This window comes from Amblyomma maculatum, chromosome 4 (assembly GCF_055883805.1).
Source record: "Amblyomma maculatum isolate TAMU_Amacu chromosome 4, ASM5588380v1, whole genome shotgun sequence".
In the NCBI taxonomy this organism is placed as follows: Eukaryota; Metazoa; Arthropoda; class Arachnida; order Ixodida; family Ixodidae; genus Amblyomma; species Amblyomma maculatum.
Window position 1 is genome coordinate 67,825,906 of NC_139347.1, and position 11,214 is coordinate 67,837,119.

Here is an 11,214-nt window from a genome sequence, read left to right on the forward strand (position 1 = left end):
AACTCGCCGATGGCAATTGCCTCCGGAGATTCGTCCTCGCTTGAGTGGCACTATGCGAATGTTCACTGTTCAACATCAGAAAGATCGACATTTGTCCCCAGTGGCGGTGGCATGCAGCTTTCTGCATTCCTGGAGCAGGCTCACGTCACACGATCCACCACCGCTGTATTCTTCAACTGGCTCCACTGATGCTTCAGGATCAGTGCACTTTTTTTCTTTCTCTGCAGGTCTACCTGCTGACTGTTTTTGCTCGTACAAGTTGCGCTCCTTTCTCTTGAGAGGCAGGGGTTTCAACAAGTATTTTGGAGTGTCAGGAAACAGCGTTGAGATAGCATCCTTCGTGAGTTGCGTAACATCCCGTGGAATCTCAATTATCTTTACCTGTCTTAAAACTTCGCTCAATAAAGCAGGGTTTAAAAGTGTCGCTCACAAACGTCGACACTAGCTTATTCGTGTTACAACAAGGGCAACCCCGATCCGGATCACCCGATATTTATATATACCGATATTTATATCAACGTCCAGGATTTCCTGTCTGCAACTCACAAAATAATGAGGAAGATATTCACCACTTGTGGGTTTGCCCGCCCCTGAAGCCGACAATATCGGCACCTGACGGCAGTGGGCCTTTCACCGAGCAACCCATCTTCGTACATTGCTTGCACGCAAGGGCCGTATCATCGTTCTCTCTTGAATTTTATTAGAACACAGCCAGCCTATTTTCTTTCATTTATTACGCCTTTTAATTTTCGTTTTGCATATTCCTTTATGCCCTAGCTGAGACAATAAACAATGTTATTGCCTTTGCCGCCGCGCTTGATGTTGCGCTCCCACTCTTGCCTCTTCCCTGCGTCTTTCGGTGTCCTGAAGAGAGAACATTTCACCTTGAACGAGCGCTACCCGGTCTTGCACCCGGGCAAGAAACACGTGCTATCACGCTTACCCCGTTTTCTAAACATGACGCGATCACATATCCATAAAAAAGGCACACTTGCACACATGCTAGCTAATTTGCGCGCATTCCGGCTCGCGAGCGAAAAAAGTGCACGTGGTGCACGAGCCTTGTCACGGCACCAACGGATCAGCGCGGCGCAGATTCGCAGTACGGCACAACCGCCACAGCACCACGTACACAACGCGACCACGCTCCGAATGCGTACAGCGCCCCCTGCGCTTTCATCCGGGAAGCGGCCAACCGGTTCCATAGGGAACCCCGCTCGGACGGCAGACTAGCAAATACTTCTAGGGACTCTAATTCGGTTTAGCTGTTGTGTATGTTTTTTTTTTTCTTTAAGTTTCGATTTAGCTACGCTCTAGGATATACACACATTAAGCAACGTGTTCACATTTACGGCGTCTTCTCTGCCATTCTAACGCAGCCCGCCGGACACGGCGCGCTTCTCGGGCAGAGACAGTAAAAGGACCTGGCTCACTCACCATCCTGGCGTGGTCTGACGTGCCGCAGTAGCGCGGTGCGCCTATGCAGGCAACAATGGCGCGCAGCAAGATATGCCAGTCGCATCGCGTTGGGAAAGAGTCATTGTCGGTGCTACACGAGCGAGGCGATGCTGTTGTCCGGCTAATCCGATAATGTCCGCTGTCCCGAGGCTTGACGGAGGGGACTTTTGTGAGCGTCCATTGACCCACCTATTAAAGACATTGGGTGTGCGGCCCCATCCCCATCTCCCTTTGTGCAGCCTCTTTTGGGCTCGCGATGCATCTTTCAGATGGCGCTTGACTATGGAGGAGCTGTTGCTGTTTAGTTCGGCAAAATCATAATCAGTCAAGCCACGCACATCCTGACGTCCCGGGTAGGCCTCTTCCATTTGCCCTAAAATTTAGAGGTCACTGCAGAAACCGCACTGGGAAAGAATGCGAAAGCATTAGCGCTACCGCGACATTTTTGTAATTTTTACAGTACTTTTTAGTGCTTTTATTTTTATTTTCCTTTTTATTGTTCTATTTTAAACTTTTTATTTTATTCATTTATCCCACTAATTATCATGGATGATTATTTTACTAGTGTTTCATATTAATTTTTATCATTTTTACATACTCTATGCTTTCATTAGAAATTGGTTACTGGGAAGTAAGGGCGCAGTACCTGTGGCGCACATCCTGTGTATGTGTTCCACATGCCTTACACGTGCGTTCGGTCATGTTCAAGTCACATTGAGTGCTGAATGTGCTCAAGTCACGAAAATCTGGAATCTGTAAATAAAGATTCAATTTCGCTAGAAAAGTAATGAACCATATTGCAGGCGAGCATGAAAACTGAACAACAGACACCACAGCGCTTGTGGTATCTGCTCAGCGCTCATAAACTAACAATCCAGCCAATCTTTTTCGAAGTGAGACGTAAGCATTCTAAAACATTGAATGCGCATACTATCCTCATAATCTGAGTCTCTTTGGGACGTTAAACCCTACAAACCAAAACAAACAAAACCAGTCCTCCTCCTTCCTCGTATCGTAGCCACAACGAAGGATTGTCCATGGTTCAGTGAAGACAGCTATAATAATCCCGGATTAGTTTACTAAATAAATGATGGACTAAAACAAGTCTAAGGTTCAAGATCGTAGGTGGCGGCGGTAACAACATTTATAGCCACATAGTTGAGGCTGGGGCGAGTTCAGGATGGCCTCCAGTCGGGGGCGACCTCTTGAGCACGCGTGATGATAGTCAGTTGTGTTGTTCTTCTTGCCAACAACATATCCCATTCCTCCGCCGAGGGAGCTGGAAAGAGTGTCTTTGAAGAGGGATAGAGCATTAACGTAGGGTCTTGGTTGGCGTGCGTCCCGTCACCGCAATGTCGGCATGCAGGGTTGTATATTCACTGTTTGTAATTAAACAATCGGTAGGGGGCTAAGAATGGCCTTTGTATGCGTCTGGGTGTCGTGGCCTGCTCCCGGTCCTGGTCGGGGTGAGGGGCGGGGTACCTGTATCTTAGCATCTTAGCTCGCAATAAAAGTTTATAATCTCCGCGTATGAGCGCGACGCCTCGGCGGGCGTGTTCGTTCCTTATAGAAGTGCTCAAGAAGGGCGGGATCAGTTGCTTCCCCAGGCGAAAATTTTGCAAGTGGGACCATTAAATGAGAGTTAGTAGTCAGGGACCACTTGCAAGTGGTACCACTTGGCAAGTGATACCATTTGGTAAGAGGGACTATCTCTCAGTTGAAAAAAAGCAAACTAGAATTAAGGCATAATTGCTTATGCTTTTATGGAGGTCAAGACAAGCACAGAATAAGCATTATACAACACACAAGACACGATTAGTACCATCAATATATGTATGCATCCACTGAGGACACTTGCTCCCGTTTATATATCCTCTTCGTGACACTCCCATACTGGCACCCGTGCAGCTTGCCTATAGACCGTTTACAGCGAGTAGTTCCACTCTTCCCTAACAGGTGGCGCCACTAGGACGGCCGTCATTGCTGGCCTTCGGAACGCATCGGCGCGCAGTGCTAAATGCTGCTGTGTATCTTGTGTAAGAATACCAGCTGACTTTTAAACAGCACTGCTTTGATGCAGGTGTCATCTGTATTATCGAAGTATTCTGCGAGGAAGTAGAGCTAATGACCCTGTTGTTTATTGGCGGAAGAACAGACGATACTTTCTACATAAGGTGCACATCATGGCCTAGGCAACCGTTTTTCTGGGAGATGTATCTCGAGTTCATGTTCCTTTCTAGGACAAGAAAGCGCCTGTGAATTGAAGAGAATGGCTATATCTCACGCCCCAGCTCGTTTTAGCACCGGCAGTAGCCATGGCAATGCGAGAACGACTCTGAAGTTTTCTCAGGAATTGGATATTGAGTCTTTGCACTGCTGCCGAGTTTTTTTCGCAGGGCGTTAAGAGGTACCTTGACGTTGCTATTGATGTCTATGCAGTTATACGAATTGATTGCGCAGAGAAGGAAAGTTAGTGTGGGCATGTAAGTGAATCTGCTTACTTTAATTAGGTACTATTCCCTAGGATATGGGATCGAATCTCGGCCTCGGCGACTGCTTTTCGCTGGAGCCAAAAACCCAGGCGCCCGTGTTTTGTGCGATATCAGTGCACATTAAAGAACCTCAAGGGGATGGGAATTTCCGCAGTCCTCCACTCATAGCCTGAGTCGCTTTGGGACGTAACACCGCACAAACAAAACCAAACTTTAATTAGACAAGTACTGCTGAAATACATGTAATAACTGCTGCTTTTATGAAACTAATGCACGGGCCAATGATGAAATTTACCATGATAAGATTTTTTTATATCCCCGCTTGCTTGGGCTGCGTACTGTGCGTTCTGAATTCCGGATGCAGTTTCCAGTCACCTTCGCCCGAGCGCAGGTTGAACGCCGCTGAGCGCCTGATGCGGCCTTCAAGCAGCGTAATAGTCTTTTGAAGCCAGGACGTTTACAGGAGATAAAATTATATCTTATCAATTGTCGGGAATTACACGCGCGTCCATATTGAGCAGTAAGTATTGTGCACAATGTTAAATGAACATTCATAATGCGTCTCAGCCAGCATAATCTGAGCATGCGTCGCCCTTTGCGCAAGAAAATTAAAAAAAAAAAATAAGTTTGAGGGAATAATCAGTTTGTAATCTATTCAGTTTTAGAGAAAGTCAAGTTTTCCAACAAAGATCACTAGAGAGGGAATTGATAAAAAAAAGCAAAACAAAAAACCGAGTCGACGGCTGATGGGTTTGTCGAAACATTCTAGCCAATGCAGACATTTAGGACGCAATAAATGAACTACGTTGGTTAAATGAAACATTTTTTTAGCACCTACACATACTATAGGCATTCACATGAAGTTTATTGCCTGTCTACAAGCTCGTTGTCCCCAGCGATAGCTGGTACGCCGCACCACCTGAACTTGCAGAGAGCCGGCTCCGTGAACTGCGCATGCGCGCCCAGGACCAAAGTGGAAAGGAGGATATGTTGCTCTTCTGGACGGATGTGACGTCAAATAGCTTTTAGTGCTTGTTTTTTTCTAGAAGTAAGCCTCAAACCCAGATGCTCACTGAGTCGCCCAAAGTATGGCCCAAAGAAGGAAGACTGGCGCGCTTTTCAGACAACGAGCATTTGCGCTTTGCGAGCCCTAGGCACCCTAGGTTGTCTTTCATGCGTCGGTGTGCTGCAGTTGGCGGGCCATCATCCCGGTAAATGCAAACTCGGTGATATGCGAATTCAGTTCGTGAATTCGTTAAATTCAGTTCGTTAAATTCAAGGGCGCAGCCTTCGGTGCAGTCCTATTTGCAGCCTTCTGACTGCGGTGAGTCGTACATACATGCCCGCGAACTCTAAGTAAAGCATTTGTAGTCTTTCTGCCATCGCCTTCCTTGCAGCTTCTTTAACGAGTTTTTGCACGGCAGCGCAAGCATGCGTTAGCCTCAGTTATTGACGCGGCGTAATCGCGCGACGGTCTCCGGGCGAAGGCGTGAGGAGACTGCGTAATGGCGTCCACGATCTCGTTTCATTGCGCTTGGAACAGCTTCCATACCTGCTGCTGTGCACCGATCAGTCGCCGGTTGCTGTTGTCTTCCGGATGCACTGGAGTATTGGGACATATGAGGCGACTAAAAGATAACGTAAAACTGTTTCTGAGTTCGCTTATATTTGTTTGGGCAGTATAAGGCATTTTTGCGTGCGCCAGCGTGAACGCGCTGGTTTATAATCAGGAGGTTTTATTGCCTTCCTCGCAGCTTCAACCGATGGAGCGGCTCAGCCCATAGAAAATGTCGGGCTTCTTTCGGAAAACTGTTGGAAGGTAAGTGGCAGTCATCTGTACAGACCATACGTGGTAGTGCTGCAATACATGAGTATATCTGCGGACTGATAAAGGGGGGTTGCTGGCCAGCTGAGAGATGGTTTAAACGTGAGTTGGCCCTGTGCGGAATGAGCCTCGAAGTGCAACAAGCCTACTGCACAGCATGAAATGGCTACAAAAGTATGGTTATATACATGACCGAATTCCTGTGCTTATTTGCTCAGACCTTCCACTGTCAAGTACTCACTTATTTCGGTGTATGCAGCAATGAGGGTGACCTCAATACTCCTCAGCTAGCATAGGTTCATGCCTGTGACAATATCTCTCTTTTTACTGCCGAAATAACTGCATTGGTGGAACTCACTGAGCTTGTTTATATAGATTTAACACTTTGGATGCATGTTGCTACCGCAGAGTTCCCTAATATATATATATCTTTTGCCTGCTCCAACATAAATAGTTGGCAGTGCTTGGCTTCAAGCTGCTGCCAAGGCCATTGACAGCTTATTTGAAAACAGAGCAATGATTAATCTGAGCTAGCATGTTTTGTGGGAGAGTGAGGCACCATTGCGAGTACCTCGTAATCCTGTCAAAGAGCTTGGCAGTTGCTGCTATAAGCACTCTCCATTGCAGTTCCATGCAAGCCGCAGCATATTGGGCACTTACTGCACAAGTGATTTAACTTAGATTCTCTTTGTTGCTATTTCAGTGTTTTGTAAGTGTTCTAAATATTTGTATTTGTGCTAGCATTGACAGCCAGTCTCATTACTACCTTTTTCCTTCTGCAGCAGGCACTCTCACTTGCTTTACTCGAACCAAATTCTATTGTGAGTGAGTTTGCTGAATTTATGCAAACTAAATGTAATTGCAGTATTACTCTCATTTATTTACATTTGCAGAGGCAACGAATTCTTGGTGCCGACGAACGAGTTCCCTCCGCCAGTTCGATTACACCGCCACCTCAGTAGTGCAGTGAGCTGCGACTGGCGTGACAAAATGGATACTCTCACTGCTTCCACAGGTTTAGAGCGTGCTCCCAGTTAAGTTTAAAACACCTTGCTTGCAATGTATTTAATCTTGTGTAATATTGTCATCCTTGAATTTGCTGATATGCTATTATTTGAAAATCATTCTGGGTGGTTTGGAACACATGATTTGCAGTGGGGGGAGGTGGGAAGCACAAATGTGTGACTGCAATTTTTTGCCAGTCTAGCTTCTAGCCTTGTGAATTAAAGTAACAGATTAATACCTGAACAGGCCTGACATTTATTGGAGAGATGTCATATAGAAGAAAACTTGATCCCTTGTGGAGGTAACACAGCTGTGGTTCTCCGAGAAAAAGTTATCCGTGTGTGATGGTGTCTAAAACATGGCATTGTCTTAGGTAACTTGGCATGGAATCAGCCACTTGTACTCTCTTGACAGCATCTATTGTACTATGTGCTAGGTGACATGCCTTCAGGGATGAGGGTAGATGGAGAATACCTCAGTAATCTGCAATTTGCTGATGACATTGCCCTGAAGCAGTCACAGCAGCAGCTGAAGCAGTCAGGATGACGGGCAGTAATGTGAGCAGGTTGTACGTCATGCTGGTCATGGAGGAAGTAAAAAAGCCTTAGAAGCAATGCAAAGGGGGAAATCGGCTGGTATGGATAGGCAACTGCAGATCTTTGAAGAGTGGTAGGGAGATTGTGCTAGAAAAACTGCTTGCTTTGTGTGTGTAGTGCCTCACGACCTCAAGTGTATTGAAATCTTGGAAGGATCCTAACAGTACCATAACCTATAAGAAAGGGGCTGTCAAGCACTTGCAAACTTAAACTGATCGGGTTATTGTCCATTGCCTACAAGATAATAGAATTGGGAAAATCTTGGACTTTCTATCAGCTGAAGGAGCAGCTGGCTTTCGTAAGGGCTGCCATGTTTTTTAATGTGTCTGCCCTGCCGCTGTTGTGTGCTGGATTGTAGCCTACATCCACATCGGATAGGAGGCTGTGCAAACAAACTGCTCTTTACAGAAGGGACATAATTTGAACTGCCCATATCATACAATGCAGCAGCAGTAGTGAAAAGTGCTCCACAAGAAGTGACTTATTTTAGAATAGTTGCTTTATTGCGGTAGCGTAAAAGGCGTCACCCTTGAGAAAAATCACAACCATGCCTTTGGCAGGTGACATGGCCATGCACTGATTGGTTGTCTGGTTCTGCGATGTCATGAGGCCACATGATATGGCCGAACTGGCTGGAGCTCATATTGTGGAAAAGCGAAAAAGAGACAAAGGATCGAGAAAAGAGAGGACGACGCTATCTGGAGCTGCTAACTCAGGCAGCTCCTTTGAGGTGAGAGGTTGAGGTGGAATAGAACCATCCGAGACCCTTGGATCTAGTATCAGACATGCTACTCCATGTTCATACAGCTTTGTTAAAACAGAGCTTTATACCCATGTTGGGTGGTCTTAGGCACAATGTGGTAGATTATGGTTGTATGCTAATGATTGTGTGTGAGATAATACCGGCACAAATTAAGGGATTAGGGCTTATACCTTTCAGGACTGCTTTAAGCCAATCGTTCATATATGAATGATCGTTCTCACACACTGGCAGACGTAAATTTATGTATTTGGAACATGTAGCCCCATTTAGGCAGATAGTATGACAAAAGTAATTATAGTAATTAGTTCACAGGAATGGAAAAGGCACAGAATCTGTCACTTGTTTCTGTGGGCACCTGAACTGTGCCGTAAGGGAAGGGAGGAGGAAGTCAAAGTGGAAAGACAGAAATGGGTGCCGTAGTGGAGGTCTATGGAGTAATTTTGACCACCTAGGGATCTTTAACGCACGCTGACATCACAAAGCACACGGGTGCCACTTCGTTTGCATCGAAAGCAGCCGCCAGCGATCGGGTTTGGACATGGGTACTCCGGCACAGTAATCTAGCATCTTAACCACTGCACTACCGCAGTGGGGCTATTGTGACAACCATAGTTTCTGTTTGTGTGCAGCTTGTTTATTTTTTTATTTATTTATTTTTTTTGTTCTTTCTGGCACAGTGTGACATTTAAAAAATTATTTGAAATAAAGAGGTCTTCGGCGCCATTCACACGATTCTGCTGCTTCTACTATAGTTTTCTTTTTATGAGAGCAGTAGCGAAGTCTCTTGAAGACAATTTTACTAGCTCTCAGTTCAGCTCAGATGATGAATCAGTCAAATGTCAGCCTCGGACTTCAGCTAGTGGCCAAGAAAAGCTTAGTTTCAATCTCTGATCACACTTGGTCAGTTACACATGCTCATTTTGTGTTCCCACTGTTCTGTTTCCATTCGCTGGGTTTCAGCAGTAATGAAAGCTTGGTACTACTTGATATGGCTTCTCCAGAACTTCAAGTGTGGAACTTCTTCAAGAAAATTCAGTGGAGTTTGAACACCAAGCTTCTATTGCAGATTTTCAAATTTAATGGCAAACTCTCCCACCTTCTGGAAAACATGTCACCAAATAATTCAGTCATAAATCCTGAAAGGTTTGGAAATGCCAATACTATAAACTGTAAAATGAGTAGAACAAGGCCGAGCATAAAAATGGGTGTTTTCAGCAACTTAGCTATATTTCTGAGAGAACAGCACACCTTCAAAATGAACTTCAGAACCTAAACTAGTAATAAAAGAGGCAGTGTAGCATATTTTTGGTATTCTGAATTATTTTTCTTGCTGTCTTATTTTGATATTCATGCCCCCTTTTCTTTCACTTTTTGGATTTTTTCTGCAAATTTCGGAGAAAAAGTTTTTTATGCTATGTATAAAGCCAAAACAAAAACATGGGCATTTATTTAATTGAGCATCTAAATACCTGCATTTTAGTATTATCTAATAGCAAGATTGTGTAAATATTTCATTTAATAAAATTACATGGTGCTGAAGGAGTTGAGGCAAAAAAAAAGCTTTATTTGCAAGCTGTAGTTTAAGAAATGACCATTTTTCTGCCTTTTGTATATCCTCAAGATTTTATTACAATTTCTTGATTTTATATTCATGTTTGACAATACTTTGTGAATATTTTACCCAGTGCTGAGAATTTATCTTATGTATTATGCTTATATTCATAATATTCACGTGTCTAGAGGGCATTTAAATAGCTGTATTTTAATTGGCTCATGTGCGTCATGTACAGAAAGTGTGATCAGAAATTGTCATCAAGAAACGTCCTTCATACTGGAACTTGCGTGTGAAGAGCTCTGGCAGGTGCGTGCTCTGTTGCCGCGTTGCAGAGAGGAGGAAAGGAAGCATCCTGGCTGTGCAAACCGCTGCAGAGAGGTGACAAAGAGGGTAATGGCAACCCCATGCATACGCGGGCCACTTATGCGCTTATTCACAGGACCTCGGAGGATGGGCGTGTGGTATTCGGTCTGTCATTTGACGTGCGTAACTATAAGGCTGCATTCCCTGCACCATACTTATTAGTCACATATTCTAATTCTGGTGCCGGGTTGTGTTCGCCTTAGCGATCTTAGAGCTCTTAAGCACTTCCTACATTTTTTTTTTTTTTGTAGGTTGCAGCAAAGTTCTTTAAAGACTTCATTTATAAAATAGCAAGGTGCATGTATGCGATCAAGGATCTTTGAGGGAAGCTGCAGATGGGAGCTGTTGACGCTACCATGCTATACTCTTAAAGACAGATCTCAAGTGTCTCCTAAATTTTTATAACAAAACGAACATCCGCACAGTGTTTGCTGGAGATGCTTACAACCCTGCTGTCCTGTCCGAAGACAGGGGTACATGCATTACTGCCCGCCATATGCAAGGCCAGCCACAATTAAACATTCGTTACCAGAGTAACATGATTGCCTGGCTTTTTTGTGTGTTCACTTCCTTAGCATACTGTAGCATAGTCATAGTAGTGTGCACCTTTCCAATAAGTGGTCACGGGGTGTCACCATATTACCTGCTGGACTGCTTTGTGCATTTGGTGCTAGCACAGTGGAAGCAGAGCCGGTTTGCAGCAGTCCAGAGAGGACGAGCGAACAATATGGTGGCACCGAGTAACTTATTGGAAAGGTGTATATAGATTGCTTGTTCCTGCAAGATGCGAGTTAAACTGCTCTCATACGAACAGTTTCGATCCTCATTGAACTGGATCTACATTCAACTCATTGTAGATCGAGGTTGTCACACGGCAACTGTCAAGTGCAGTTGAGCTCGAGCCTGCTTGACTCAAGGTTGCTTCCTCAATCGCTCTCGAGATTTCAAGCACACTCAAAAGCGGTCATTGACACCCTCGTCATCAACGAGCTCTAAAACTTGAAAAACGAATAAATGCAATAGAACTGCACATAATAACACATAAATGTATTAAAAGGCATGATAGAACATTCGTAGAACGGCTAATTTTATAATATTGACACCGTAGTCTACTGCCAGTGGAAGCTAAGGTGGCGTTCACTTCGACTGCGTCAGTG

At 44.7% G+C, this 11,214-nt stretch overlaps 1 long non-coding RNA gene across 2 annotated transcripts; it reads left to right on the top strand.

Moving 5' to 3' along the window:
• The first annotated feature begins 4,874 nt into the window (after nucleotides 1-4,874).
• Nucleotides 4,875-10,283, top strand: LOC146191298 (uncharacterized). Of its 2 annotated transcripts, none has more exons than XR_014706634.1 (3): nucleotides 4,875-5,161; nucleotides 5,705-5,769; nucleotides 6,669-10,283. It is a non-coding gene; the product is annotated as an uncharacterized LOC146191298 (long non-coding RNA). The 2 variants fall into 2 exon arrangements; XR_014706633.1 differs by lacking the exon at nucleotides 4,875-5,161 and adding an exon at nucleotides 5,224-5,274.
• Nucleotides 10,284-11,214: the final 931 nt, after the last annotated feature.